At 42.0% G+C, this 16111-nt stretch overlaps 1 protein-coding gene across 2 annotated transcripts in view; it reads right to left on the bottom strand.

Annotated features, from left to right (window-relative positions):
- FRY (FRY microtubule binding protein) overlaps positions 1-8182 on the bottom strand; it is a 444805-nt gene extending 436623 nt beyond the window's left edge. The window contains exon 1 of one of the 2 annotated variants that reach the window (XM_073662506.1): positions 8033-8182. The gene's annotated coding sequence lies outside the window, so the exon portion shown is untranslated. The remainder of the gene's footprint in view (positions 1-8032) is intronic. The other variant, XM_073662507.1, reaches the window with a different exon arrangement.
- Positions 8183-16111: the final 7929 nt, after the last annotated feature.

The raw sequence follows: 16111 nt of genomic DNA, 5'->3' as shown, positions 1-16111 counted from the left end.
CAGGAGCTCCTCTCCTGACTTCTGAAAGAGCAATAGTATGCAGATTCTTGGCAACTCATGATATAACCGCTTGGTGGGCAGGTTATGGGAGACGGATTGGCACCAGCGTTCTTTACAGTGTTAGCAGGCATGTTTTCTGAAAAGTAAAGGGGAACTAACTCCAGTCAACTTCTGAATTCTCCTTTTTTGAGCTATGTTACACTTGTAAGAGGGTCCTAGTACCACAGAATTGAGAACTTGTTTATAGGTTTTCTATAGGAAACATACAAATGCTTCTCACAAAATTAGAATATCATCAGAAAGTTAATTTATTTCAGTTCTTCAATACAAAAAGTAAAACTCATTATATAGAGTCATAACAAACTGAGTGATCTACTTCAAATGTTTATTTCTGTTAATGTTGAGGATTATGGCTTACAGCCAATGAAAACACAAAAGTCATTATCTCAGTAAATTAGAATACTTTATAACAACAGCTGGAAAAAAAAATGTTAAAATCCGAAATGTTGGCCTACTGAAATGTATGTTCAGTAAATGCAGTCATTACTTGGTCAGGGCTCCTTTTGCATCAATTACTGCATCAATGCGGCGTGGCATGGAGGCGATCAGCCTGTGGCACTGCTGAGGTATTATGGAAGCCCAGGTTGCTTTGATAGCAGTCTTCAGCTCGTCTGCATTGTTGGGTCTGGTGTCTCTCATCTTCCTCTTGACAATACCTCATAGATTCTCTATGGTGTTAAGGTCAGGCGAGTTTGCTGCCAATCAAGCGCAGTGATACTGTTGTGTGTAAACCAGGTATTGGTACTTTTGGCAGTGTGGACAGGTGCCAAGTTCTGCTGGAGAATGAAATTTCTATCTCCAAAAAGCTTGTCTGCAGAGGGAAGCATGAAGTGCTCTAAAATTTCCTGGTAGACGGCTGCGCTGACTTTGGTGTTGATAAATCACAGTGGACCTACACCAGCCGATGACATGGCTCCCCAAACCATCACTGATTGTGGAAACTTCACACTAGACCTCAAGCAGCTTGGATTGTGGCCTCTCCACTCTTCCTCCAGACTCTGGGACCTTGATTTCCAAACGAAATGCAAAATTTACTTTCATCTGAAACCAACACCTTGGACCACTGAGCATCAGTCCAGGTCTTCTTCTCCTTGGCCCAGGTAACATGCTTCTGGCGTTGTCTATAGGTCATGAGTGGCTTGACACAAGGAATGCAACACTTGTAGCCCATGTCCTGGATACTGCTGTGTGTGGTGGCTCTTGAAGCAATGACTCCAGCAGCAGTCCACTCCTTGTGAATCTCCCCCAAATTTTTTGAATGGCCTTTTCTTAACAATCCTTTCAAGGCTGCAGTTATCCTGGATATGCTTGGATACAGCACTCTGAACAGCCAGCTTCTTTAGCAATGACCTTTTGTGGCTTACCCTCCTTGTGGAGTGTGTCAATGACTGCCTTCTGGACATCTGTCAAGTCAGCAGTCTTCCCCATGATTGTGGAGCCTACTGAAACAGACTAAGGGAACTTTTAAACGCTTAGGAAGCCTTTGCAGGTGTATTTTTGTTAATTATTTGAATTTTCTGAGATAATGACTTTTGTGTTTTCATTGGCTGTAAGCCATAATCATCAACATTAACAGAAATAAACACTTGAAATAGATCACTCTGTGTGTAATGACTCTATATAATATAGGAGCTTCACTTTTTGAATTGAAGAACTGAAATAAATTAACTTTTTGATGATATTCTAATTTTGTGAGAAGCACCTGTATCTCTACCACGTTGGTGAGATGTACATGAAATGAGTGGACTGCTATTACAACCATGAACAAATTGAATAAAATATAGCACATTAAACCACTTAAATTCTAGCAGTATTACAGAGTATAGCTGAAGAATAACATGATTTTATGACTTATATTTTTATAATTATATTGCATTGCTCATCTTGGTACGATCTTGAATTGAAGTCCTGTGTTGAAGTCCAAAGCTGCAATTTAAAGGGAATATGCCATCAGGTTTTTGCTACACCATCTGTGAGCAGCATAATGTAGGGACAGAGACCCTGATTCCAGCGATCACTTACTGGGCTGCTTGCTGTAGTTTTGATAAAATGTCTGTTTTCCTCTCTGCAGATCTAGCAGGTCTCTGAATGCTGAGCTCTGTATAACCCCGCCCATACCACTGATTGGCAGCTTTCCATGTACACTGTGCATAGGTAGAAAGCTGCCAATCAGTGGTGGTTTGAAACATCACTTACAGAGGCTCTACTGGTCTCTGCTTTTCCTGCACTTTGGGTTTCCACTTTACAATGCTAACTGACAGTGCACTGTCTTGCTGACTCGTCACTTCTTATCAGAGACCGCGAGGGAGCGCACTGTCACTGAGCATATTGCACAATGATAAGAACCTACTGAGCAAATGTTGGACTTGACAAAAAACGCATGCTCAGTAGAACAGGGGCTATCCCAGCACCTGAAATGGAGGTCACTAATAATGCTTCATTTCAGGGCTCGTTTGAGTATCCCAGCAGCAATGAGGGTTCTCAAACGAAGCGTCATCAAACAGCAAGAAGGTAAAAAACTAAAATAAACCAGTTAGAGAAGTGAAGGAACAGTAGTGACTTTTTAATTTAAAGGGGTTGTACACTACTAGGACAACCCCTTCTGGCTGTGTGCCCATGATGCGGATTTAATGTGTTTCTGCCGCGGCATTTCCGCTGCGAAAACGCATTAAACACGCTTGTTAAGTTGTCTGCCATGTTTCCCAATGATAATCTGCATGTGCTGTACACATGCTGCGGAAATTTCCGCTGCAGATTATCATTGCGGAAGAATCCGCAGCACAACCATTTATTGTGCGCAACCGCGGCGAAATCGCCACCATTGACTTGCATTGAACCGCATAACATAAGCATGTATACATGTACACATGCGGATGTTATGCGGTTCAATGCGCGGATAGTACCCGGGTCTGGAGAAGAGGAGACTCTCCTCCAGACCCGGGTACCATTAATAAAAAAAAGAATTAAAACGTAACAAATAAAAAAAAATATTATACTTACCTCTCTGGCAACCCCCGGTCTCCTCTCCGGTGGCGTGCTCTGTCCTCTGCGTCCCGCGGTGTTCTGAAAGGACCTGCGGTGACATCATTTAGTTATGTGATAGTCGTGTGACCTGTCAGCTGACTAAATAACGTCAACGCAGGTCCTTTCTGAACACCACGAGACGCCGAGGACAGAGCACGCCACCGGAGAAGGAGACCGGGGGCCACCGGAGAGGTAAGTGTAATGTTTTTCTTTTATTTTTTAAATTGTTTTTCTTACTATTGATGCTGCATTTAAAGCAGCATAAGTTGGTCACACAATATAAATCCATGCCGGTTGCATGGATTTATATTGTGTGACCAACTTGTCAAGCCCTTTTCCAAGTGATGCTCAAAATCGCTTGGAAAAGTGCTTGAAAAAAAGCATGCATAAACGCATGTACAAAAGCCAAAACGCTTCTCCCTGGCAGAAAAAATGCATGTAAAATCCGCATGCGTTTTTTCTGCCAGGGAGAGGCAGAAACGCTCAGGAAAAACTGCATCAATTCAGCATCCTGGGCACATAGCCTCCGATAAAATGAAAAAGCTTATATTCACCTCCCCTGCTGGTGCTGGCGCCACTGTTCCCGCCTTTGGACGTTTTGAACATGAAGTCAGAGATCAGCTGCAGCCCGGGCTTCCTCTTCATGTTCAATTTCCTACAAAGGCAGAGTTAGTGACGCCAGCGCTGATTGGGCGCCACGTGCCATACAACCTTAAAGGTTGTAATACCAACACTAAAAGAATCATTCATATGTATCATATTGATGTATCTTTTGCATCTAGGACTAGATTATCACTGTGAATATTGATTTTTAAAGTCCCATTTACACTTTGCTTACTTCGAAAATATCTGTATGAGGCCTCGTTTTATATAGGACAAGATTCATTCTCCTTAGTAGCCATTTTAATGTATTTTTATACGTAAGCAAAAAATTTATACTATGGAAAAATGTCCTAAATGGATTCTGTATTGTCTGTCCATATAAGACATAGGACCTGGCCGCCCCACATGGTCTTTCCTATGTACGCCACAATTAGTACAAGCACAATTGGTTAAAAGAAGGAGACCAGACGTTTCACTGATCATCTCTTTTCTTAGACCAGGAGAAAAACTATGATGGCAACCACCTTCTGGCCCATTATTTAGTGTGCTATGTGAAATAATGCCACCGGTGACGTACTATGAAAAGTAGATCTTATCAATGGCTTTAAGACTACATGTTTTTATTTTCCTTGTGCTGTTTTTTTTTTTTTTTTAACTGCAGTTTGCCCTACTCCTTAGATATCATTGGTGTCCAAATAGTGATTTCCCACAACAACTTCATTCAAGGTAATGAAGTAATATATTTACCAGCTGCTGTCTTCAGCTCTTCCCAGCATCGCCATCTTGTGACCGCAACTTTTGACAGACCGGAAGTCAGAGGTAATGGTCACAAGCTCTCAGTGTAAGTCTATGAGATCCTCTTTCTGGCCTCATAGACTTACAATGAGCTGTGACTTCCGGATCGTCCAGCAAACACTGGAGCCTTCCAGCAGGTCACAACCAGCAGGAGACCGACCAGAGTGGCAGCAATAATCTATGAAGATGGCAGCTGGTAAGTATGAGTGAGATTAAATGCCAGGGAGCTTAGATTTGTTGCACCTCTCCAGGAGTGAAACTTAAAAAAACAAAACGCTGGAGTATTGCTTTAAGAAAAAAAAGAGGACATGGACCGAACATCAAAATATTTAGCATTAATCTATGGTGGCTAAATAAAGTTTTCAAACATGAACATGAGGTTACCATTTTGATCAAAGTGTATAAGCCCACTGCAATGTCATGGCGCCATGGTGTCCTCTGTCGTGGGTCTCTAGACTATTAGGTAGTAAATAGCAAAGCACATTGATGCGACCACAGAGTGCTACAATATTGCTCTTGTCACATAAAAACTATGTAAAAACACAGTTGTATTGACAAGTATGGTAGAAGTGCAATTTTTGTCCAAACCTAATACTGCGACATAGTGACTGTAACCTAGTGATCCACCTGGATGAATAGATAGATAAAAAAGTGGAGGCAGCACACCAATTGAAAAATTCCAAAAAAAATAGACTTTTAATAGCCCATAATGGACACGTTTCGGTTAATATGTGAATAGAACCTTGCTTGAGAAAGGTTCACATATGAACCAAAACGTCACCATTATGGGTTATTAAAAGTCTATTTTTTTTTTAATTTCTTAATTGGTCTGCTGCATCCACTTTTAGGTATATTTGCACTTTTTGCTGGTTCTGCACTAAAGCCCCCGTCTCCCATAGCGAGATCGCTAGCGAGATCGCTGCTGTGTCACAGTTTTGGTGACGCAACAGCGACCTCACCAGCGATGTCGCTATGTGTGACACTTTGCAACGATCAGGCCCCTGCTGTGAGGTCGCTGATCGCTGCAAAGTGTCCTGGACCATTTTTTGGTCGTTGCCCTCCCGCTGGTCGTCACACACAGCGATGTGTGCTGACCAGCGGGAGGGCAACAACCCAAAAATGGGAGCAGCGGGAGCAGCGATCAGGCTAGTAACCATGATAAACATCGGGTTACTAGGGGCACACGCGCACCTAGTAACCCGTTGTTTATCATGGTTACGAGCCTGCTAAAGTGAGCGGTAACCTCCCGCTCACTGTAGCAGAGTGGTAACCATGATAAACAGCGGGTTACTAGGTGCGCGTGTGCCCCTAGTAACCCGATGTTTACCATAGTTACCAGCCTGCTCCTGCATCAGCAGGCTCGTAACCAGGAGCAGGACATCGTGGAAAGATTCTTTCCACGATGTCGCTGCTCCCCTGATCGTTGGTGAGCCTGCCTGTTTGACAGCTCACCAGCGATCACATAGCGACGCAGCAACGATCCCTGACAGGTCGCATCGTTGTCGGGATCGTTGCAGCGTCGCTAAGTGTGACGGGGCCTTTACACTTTTACTTTTAGATAGATATGCAAATTGTCTCTTCAGAGAGGAAGCGGACTAGAACTCTAGTGCCACCTACAGGAAGTAGCAATCCTAAAAGTCAATATTGACTCTCTAACAAGCCTTGTCACATGACTTGGGATAAAAGCCAGAACCAGAATCTCAATTTACAGACACTGGGTTTTTCACACTTTGCACTAACGAGGGGCAGTATCCCAAAGCACAGTGTCTGCAAATTGAGATTCTGGTTCTGGCTTTTATCCAAAGCATGTGACAAGGCTCGTTAGAGAGTCGATATTGACTTTTAGGATTGCTACTTCCTATAGGTGGCACTAGAGTTCTAGTCCTCTTCCTCTCTGAAGAGACAATTTTCATAATTCCCAGAGGAGCATTGCGGCTTAAAAGTCTCCTCACCTTGGCATGCTTAACATGTCACTCTCTGCAAGGAGAAACGTTACCCCTTGGATCACAGACAGATAGATAAAGAGATATTGGATGGATAGATAGATGGATAGATGTAGAAATAGATATGGGATCGATAGATAGATAGATAGATGGATAGATAGATAGATACAGGATAGATGGATAGATAGATATAGGCTGCGAGAAAGAGAACTATAATATGCCATGGACTTCCATAGCCCCCACCCTGGATGTGCCCCCATCTATCGTTCCTACAGTTCCTACCAATTATCCCCAGTCCCTATCCCGATTCACTACTGTACATGTGCTTTGGCAAAACTAATGTTTATTTGGTCCTGCCAATAAAGCTTCTTTGAATTTAATGGAATTGATATGGGATAGATAGATAGATAGATAGATAGATATGGGATAGATGGATAGATAGATAGATAGATAGAAAGATACTGTAGATAGATAGATAGATAGATAGATAGATAGATAGATAGATAGATAGATAGATAGATAGATATGGGATAGATGGATAGATAGATAGATATATGGATAGAGATAGATATATAGATAGATAGATATGGGATAGATGGATAGATAGATAGACATATGGATAGAGATAGATATATAGATAGATAGATAGATATTTGATAGATGGATAGACAGATAGATATGGGATAGATATAAGATAGATATGGATAGATAGTAGATATATACATAGATAAGGAGATTATATATATATATATATATATATATAATGAGATTGATAGATTAAGAGATATTAGATAGATAGATGATAAATGGAGCAGCACAATGACAACAATGTGGCGGGTGCAGGGCCTCACAAACAATTATCCAGTTGCAGAATATAGAATAAAAATAAAAGTAGGCAGCGCTCCAAAATATGCAAAAGAAAGTGGACTTTAATCACCCCATGGAGCGTGGCAATGTTACATAGATCCTTTATCACGCCAATAAAGGTTCTTTGTAGCCGCGTGGGCTAATTAACGTCCAGTCTTTTGCATAGTTTGGCGTGCTGCCTACTTTTATTTTTACTAGATAGATAGATGTAGATAGAAGCATGTGTATAACCATAGATAGCATTTATATAAAATAAAGTTTTGTGGCCAAAGATAAATAATTACAATCATGAAGTAATTATAATAACATCAATAATAATAAGAATAACAATATTAATTATATGAAAATATCAATATAAGAAATGTAAAATAGTGTAAGAATGACACGTATATATAGATCATTTTCTGCCTTCTGATCCATTCTTCGGTCAGCCTGATAAGTTTGCTCCCAGTCCTTGACTATCTGGTGACTATGGATGGACATCAGTAATTGGCACAAAGTGGTTGGCAACCATGATGCAGACAGGCAGTGGTTCCCTCCTGGTGACCTGAACTTGTGCCCCCCTGTTCAGTAACAGACAGCAGCATGTGCCACATTGAGGAGCAGCAGCTGTAACACAAGAAGCTCTGCCCCTGGTCTCAGTGCCTGACACTGAGCAGGACACCATGGTGACAGGCGGCCATATGGGGGGCACACAGCAGGCACACAGGGCAGGGGGCAGTGTATGCAGGGCTGCTTACCTTCAGCAGGCAGAGGATGGCTTGTGGGGCTGCATTGTGTCTCTGCTCCTCTCTTTGCTGCTCTATTCTTTAGCACAGCCAGTCCCCCCCTTGTTTCTCCTGTCAGTGTCTGCTCCACCTCCTCCAACAAGCCTAGGCAACCAGTCCTAATGTCCTCCACCCACAGCATCCTGATTGGGCTCCATGCCTCTTACAGCTTTACTTCTACAGCTCCTGTCAATCATCCCTGCAGCTCCAGAGTTTCAGCCCATGCTGGTGGGGGAGCACTTAGTGAGGAGGGGGAGCACTTAGTGAGGAGGGGAGGTGTTGGGTCATCATTGGGGAGAGGGGACTAAGAAATCATCATGGGTAAATGACATGCCCTTATTTCTGTCCTCCTAGAATAACACAGCCAGGGTGCCATTGTGATAGAACACCGAGTAATAAGCCAGACCATTCATCACGTACCCCCACCCTAGACGGCTGCTGGCACAAAACCAGAACATTATTAAGTTACGGCATGGAAACCCGGTGAGATGATCATTATTATCAGTCTCCAGCGTCATTCTGTCTCCTTGCTGTAGCTCAATTATTCTTTCTCATATTGGAAAACTTCATGGAGCAGACCGTGTTTAAGGCGTCCCCCGTCTCCTACACACTGTGGGGGCAGCTATTAGTTACCGTAGTTTATTAATGGCAGCAGGTAAATTACGTAAATCATAAATGAATGAAGGGTCAATTTTGTGGATTCTCACCGATTCAATATAAAGTGGTTTCGAGCACACATCTCTTATAACCGCTTCACCTCTGGACCATTTTCCATTTTTTCGTTTTCGTATTTTCCTCCCTTTCTTCCAAGATCCATAACTTTTTATATTTCCTTCAATATATACGTATAAGGGCTTGTTTTTTGCGGGACAAGTTGTACTTTTGTCAATGACCCCATTTATTTTACCATATAGTGTTACTGGAAAACTGGAATAAAAAATTCAAAGTGCGGTTAAATTGCAAAAAAAAGTCCACAATTGTTTTTTGAGCTTTTTATTTACCATGTTCACTATGTGGTAAATCTGACCTGGTAACATGATTCCCCAGATCAGTACGGGTACGCAAATACCAAACATGTATATGTTCTTTTTTATTTAAGTGGTGAACAAAATCTCTGAAATTTGTACGAAAAAGTTTTTACATTTCTTGCCATTTTCCGACACCTGTAGCGTTTTCATTTTTCATGAACTGGGTCTGGGTGGGGGCTTATTTTTTGCGCACTGAGCTGACATTTCTATTGATCTCATTTTGGGGCAGATACAATGTTTTGATCGCCTTTTATTGCAATGTTGCGGCGGCCAAAAAGACGTAATTCTACCGATCTATCAAAATATAAAATGAATTTGATCAGGCGTTTCTGAAGGCAGCGATACCAAATATGTGCATTTATATATATTTACTGTTATATTTTCAATGGGGCAATAAAGGGGTGATTTGAACTTTTGTATTTTTTTTTCATATTATTAACTTATTTTTTTCACTTTTTATTTATTTAATAGTCTTGAAGCTGCGATCATCTGATCGCCTATGCTATACATAGTGTTTCTATTATAATTTTCCTCTGATTGTTCAACTCCTGGTTTTGGCTTACAAATACTGAGGTAAAAAAACTTACCAAATACTCAGTGTGTGAAATGTGGCCTTGCACAGTTAGTCATTTTTATGCACACCATCTCGCCTGAAAAAGAAGCTTAAACCCCACTCCTCTCAATAAGAAAAAATACAAATTATGGTGCAGACTGCATTTACGTAATAATTTGCACCTTTTTTTCTAATTTAGTCTGCTATCAATCTGGCTAGCTTGCTCTAGTATCCTAATTTCACCCAATATTTGGTAATTTTGTATGTCTAATTTTTTCCCATTTAATCTCCACATCAACTGTATGATGTTTAAAGAAGTTGTCTGGTACTTTTTTTTAAATTGCCCAATGTATTCAGCATGTGGGCATAAGTATATTTGTAAATACATTGTGTTGCTGATAATGCCTGTGAGCAGCGCCATCGGTGGCCGTCCACAGGCATCACGTGACCCCGCGCTGACGTCACTACAAGTGAGGAGTGACTCATCACTGGGGTTATTCCCTGAGTCACACCCGGCATCCACCGCGCGCTTTCCCAATGAATGGGGAGAGTGAGAGCGCGCTTTGGATGCTGGGTGTGACGCGTGGGGTAACCCCGCCCACAACCCAGCAGCCACCGGTGGAATGCGGAAGAGGGACCCCCGACTGCAGCCTGGACTTGTCGTGATGTCAGAGCCGGCTGCAGGCGGGGGTCACGTGATGCCTGTGAGCGGCCACCGATAGCGCCACTCACAGGCATTATCTGCAACACAAGGTATTTACAGAGATACTTATGTCCACATGGTGAATACATTGGGCAACTTAAAAAAAAGTACCGGACAACCCCTTTAAGTGCTTTTTGTATAGTTAAATACATGAAATAAAAAGGCTGACTCGCCTATTACGTTTGTGACCACTCCCGAAAATGCATCTATTTCAGGGCTCGTGTACATGACCATATTTTTGGTCCGACTGCTATACGTTAAAAAAACTGACCTCACTCGGACCTATGTTATTCAATTGGGCAACCTTTTTATAAAGGTGAGGGAACCTACCCTCAATTAGGATGATCAGTGAGGTTTGATTTTCATTATTTATACTTACCATTTTTATTGATTTTTAATTGCCCTCTTTATTGCTGTTATTATTTTATATGTAATACAGGTACTATGGTGTGAAATACGTCATCCAAAGGTGCATGCTATGATTTTTTTTTAATGCATATAAATGAAAGAATCCAGCAATCCAGGAGTTAAAATCCATTTTTTCCCCCCAGAAAACACTTAAAGCATTCAGATGTACTGAAGAGTCGCTTACGCATTGTGAGCCCTGCATGAGCTCTTACTCATCATGGATTTCGTTTTCCCGGGAGTGCTGGATTCTTCGTTATATAAACAGATGAAAGGGTGAACTGTTCTATTTTCATGTTATCTCAAGGCTTTTTTTGTCTGGCCCCCAGATAATATCACATTAGGCATCTATTATATGGTTGTGTGCCATAGTGAAAGAAAGTGTCATAGCCAGGATATGGCATGTCTCATACTATTATTATCTTTTGGTGCCCCCCATGTTAGCTCTGCTCAGCTTGCTCCCATATAGACGCTCAGATCCGTCTATGTGTAAACCGATGAAGTAGAGAAGTTGGGAGGGCTATCATGTCGGCGCTGCTGTTTGATTGAAGAACATGTTTGATGATACAAATTATTCCTTATTGGTATAAAACATCAACAATTTTCGAGACTGAACCTTGCCTCTTCATCAGTATTACATTACCATAATATGGTGTGTATTGTATCATATTGTAAGGGACAAGACTGGATGATTGTTGTTTCAGCGTCCCAAAACACCCTACATAGGGGTCCCTGGGTGTGGGCATGTGTTACTGATGCAGTTGCTGACACCTTCAAACCATGTTCTGCCATGATTTGCAAGACACTGGGACCCTTTAGCTCCACCATGACGAAGACAGACATATTTACGAAAATAAAGTCTTGTTTACTAGGTCTGGAACATATGCACAATAGGTAGCAGGAACAATGCTTACGTATGACCGAGGTTGACACTTGACGGTTGTGGACAGCAGCAAATTTCTTGTGTAGAGCGTGTGAATAACAAGCTACTCTGAGGTCCTCCATATTCCCAGTACAGGGACACACTGGTCGATATGTTGTGCTGTGATCACTGCTGTATCTGAGGGGCGCCATGTGGCTTCCAGCTGTGTATAGATGGTGCCGTGCGGCCTCCTGCTGTGTATAAATGGCACCGTGTGGCCTCCTGCTGTGTATAGATGGCTACGTGCGGCCTCCTGCTGTGTATAGATGGCTACTTGCGGTTTCCTGCTGTGTATAGGAGCATTATGTGGCAGCTCATATTGTATGTAGGGTCTCATACTGTATATAGGGGGATGTCAGCATACTTAATTGTGCTCAATATTAAGTCATACAATTGATGTAAAAAAATAATTATAATTAATATATTAATTTTTGTGCAGAATTCATTTCACATGAACTATCACATTATCTATAAAAGGGGGATCGTGTGACATGTCACGTGATACATCAGGTGTGTGTGTGTGTGTGGGGAGGGGGCCCATGCCTTCTAAACTGCCCGGGGCCCTTGCTACTCTTAATCCACCCCTGCGCGAATATCATCCAGGCCTTTTTTAAATGCTGATAGTGTCTACCATTACTATCTCTTGGGGCCAGGCATTCCACAGTCTGACTTCTCGACCTGTAAAGAACCCTTTTCTACTTAGCTGCCGGAATCAACTCTACTTTTACTTTGCAATAGCGAAAAGACTATTTTTTTTTTTAATTGGGGCTATCAGAGAAAGATTCTACATGATATAGCGCCATTTGAAAGTATTACAGATAAGTACATTGTTTTAGATTTGAATTAGTCAGCTATGCTAAATTTTGCCAGGAAATTCGTATTGCAGAGAATTGATTCTCCACAAATCGAAGAGACTTTAGTCGCTCTGAAAACACAAAACACTCTGAGGTCTCCTTGAACTGTATTTAATCCCTTTTAATCTCTGTAACGCAAAAAACAACTGTGACATGCAGAAGTAGCGCTGTTGCTTCAAAAGCATCCAGCAACTGTTACAAATAACACAAGCACAGGAGACAGGAAGTGTTGTGCTTCAGAACTGTTGACTCATGTCAGATGTGTCTGGTCAGCAAGAGAATCTATCGTGTGCATGAGAGAAGCTGCAGCCTATAGTCGCCCTGAGTAACGGCTCCCCAAGGATTCCAAAGAATTCATGAAACCCATCTCGCCCTATCTGAACCTAGTGGGGTGTGTGTGACATAGCCTTAGTGATTTCAAAGTGAGTGTCCTCAACTTGCATTGCTATAGGTAACCTGGTGGCAACAATAGTGTGCACTGAAAGGCTTTTTAAAATTAAAAAACAGTCCAAAAATTATCCTTATTTTGCGATCAAATAGGCCATTCTGTAACTGTCTGTAAGTTCAAGAGAACAATGAAATTTCCAGTACAGGCGCCTACAGGGGGAGAAATCACATGGCCCAACCTGGTTGGATCGTATATTTTGTAAACTATGAATGTAGAACAGGGGCCCTCATTGTGACTATCCATTAGATTGTCACAAACTTCCCAATCAACTTTGTATGTTGCTTTCTGTGGCTTCCATAGTGACCAAACCACAACTAATGTAGAATCAGGGTTCAATTCCTGGATCGATTACCCTCTCCGACCCAGTTAGGTAGTGACAAAAAATAACACTACAACAACCGTTTTGTTTTCAGTTCTGGGCAGGGTTCAATCTTGCGCAGGTGCACAGCACGAGATTGGCACCAGACCTACCCAAACTTGGAGGTGTCAGTAGCCCCTTGCTTTGTTGTGGTGTAGCGCATATTGTACACATCCCTGCACAAGGGTCCAATCCTGCGCAGGGGCTTATTGGGGAAATTCACACTAGTCAATGCCCTGAAAATCCTAATTTCTACCAAAAATGGTAATAAAAATGTTTTGTCATCGTGGATTAAAAAATTGCTTCAATGATTACTTATTGAACATATTTATCAGCAAATCAATAAAATACCGAAAAATGTTGAATTGTATTGCCCAACATATTCCAAAGAAAGCTCCAACAAAGTATTAACAAAGCCTATAGAACAATGTGAATAAGTAAGGGCAGTCCTATACTCTATGGCCCTGTGAAAAAGCAATCAGAAGCACCATGGGGTCCCAACAGACCTAGGGTGATGAGGAAAGTTGGGAAGTTGCTATTTTTCCTTGTCTGAGTTAATTATGAGGGGAATGATATTGTTGATGTCACAGTTAACACGATAATAAATTTGTAGTAATTTCCAATGGCCTCCGAAAGCTACCCTTATTACCTACCAATAATACCTTAAGTTACTGGTACAGATGCTCCAACATATGCATTGTTGAAATCCATGGAGTTAAAACATCGCAACTCCGGCGGTTCTCAGTCACATCATTCTGTCACTGCACAAACGCACAATATTTGTGGCATTTTTGCTTACTGCTAATCAAACCATGGATGCATAGTGCGTTAGAAACCTGTTGGTGGAGGTGATGATTTTATAGCGGTAGTCTTTTGTACTTTTTTAACCATGTTTAAATAAATATTGAATTTTAAGAAGCACTGCGAGGAGCTGAGCCAGTACTTATCTTCTATTCTTACTAAGTTGCCCAATTGTAGTTGACAGGGAACTACAGTGCCTACAAGTAGTATTCAACCCCCTGCAGATTTAGCTGGTTGACACATGCGGAATTAACTTGGCATTGTGACATTTGTACTGTAGATCAGCCTGGAAGTGGGAAATGCACTGCAGCAAATTTTGTTTTTGCTTTTTTTTTTTTTTTAAAACGTTAAAAGTTAATTCAGAGTGTCATTTATTATTCAACCCCTCAAACCACAAGAATTCTGTTTGGTCCCCCTAAAGTATTAAGAAGTAGTTCAGGCACCAAGAATAATGAGCTTCACATGTGTGGATTAAAGATCTCTTTTGCCAGCCTTTTCTGACTATTTAAGACCCTCCCCAAACTTGTGAACAGCACTCAGACATGGTCAACATGGGAAAGACAAAGGAGCATTCCAAGGCCATCAGAGACAAGATCGTGGAGGGTCACAAGGCTGGCAAGGGGTACAAAACCCTTTCCAAGGAGTTGGGCCTACCTGTCTCCACTGTTGGGAGCATCATCCGTAAGTTGAAGGCTTATGGAACTACTGTTAGCCTTCCACGGCCAGGACAGCCTTTGAAAGTGTCCTCCCGTGCCAAGGCCAGGCTTGTCCGAAGAGTCAAGGCTAACCCAAGGACAACAAGGAAGGAGCTCCGGGAAGATCTCATGGCAGTGGGGACATTGGTTTCAGTCAATACCATAAGTAACGTACTCCACCGCAATGGTCTCCGTTCCAGACGAGCCCGTAAGGTACCTTTACTTTCAAAGCGTCATGTCAAGGCTCGTCTACAGTTTGCTCATGATCACTTGGAGGACTCTGAGACAGACTTGTTCAAGGTTCTATGGTCTGATGAGACCAAGATCGAGATCTTTGGTGCCAACCACACACGTGACGTTTGGAGACTGGATGGCACTGCATACGACCCCAAGAATACCATCCCTACAGTCAAGCATGGTGGTGGCAGCATCATGCTGTGGGGCTGTTTCTCTGCCAAGGGGTATGGCCATCTGGTCCGCATCCATGGGAAGATGGATAGCACGGCCTACCTGGAGATTTTGGCCAAGAACCTCCGCTCCTCCATCAAGGATCTTAAGATGGGTCGTAATTTCATCTTCCAACAAGACAACGACCCAAAGCACACAGCCAAGAAAACCAAGGCCTTGTTCAAGAGGGAAAAAGTCAAGGTGTTGGAGTGGCCTAGTCAGTCTCCTGACCTTAACCCAATTGAAAACTTGTGGAAGGAACTCAAGAATAAAGTCCACATGAGACACCCAAAGAACCTAGATAACTTGGAGAAGATCTGCATGGAGGAGTGGGCCAAGATAACTCCACAGACCTGTGCCGGCCTGATCAGGTCTTATAAAAGACGATTATTAGCTGTAATTGCAAACAAGGGTTATTCCACAAAATATTAAACATAGGGGTTGAATAATAATTGACCCACACTTTTATGTTTAAAATATAATAAAATTCAACTGAGCAGCATAACTTTTTGGTTTGTAAGATTTATGGTTCTGTTCATAAAACCTACTCTCGTTTGCAGTTTGAAGGCTCTAACTTATTTGCATCTTATCAAACCAGCTAAATCTGCAGGGGGTTGAATACTACTTGTAGGCACTGTATCTAGCATAACATGTGCTGTTCAATACAGAGGAGCAAGACCTTGGCAATATGGCGTTTGTTTGGCAACGCTCATAAGCTGTAAAACAGCATGGCAGTCTTTCAGCTTTCAAGAACAAAAATATCTAGGACATGGAGTGGATGCAACATTCTGCCACACTGCTTACAGGAAGCTGTCCATTGATGAGGATGAGGTGAATA

Source organism: Phyllobates terribilis, unplaced genomic scaffold, assembly GCF_046119375.1.
Source record: "Phyllobates terribilis strain yellow unplaced genomic scaffold, ASM4611937v1 Scaffold_2__4_contigs__length_985480577, whole genome shotgun sequence".
NCBI lineage: Eukaryota > Metazoa > Chordata > Amphibia > Anura > Dendrobatidae > Phyllobates > Phyllobates terribilis.
Note: the sequence above shows the minus strand (reverse complement) of the source record. Positions and strands in the feature narration are given on the sequence as shown.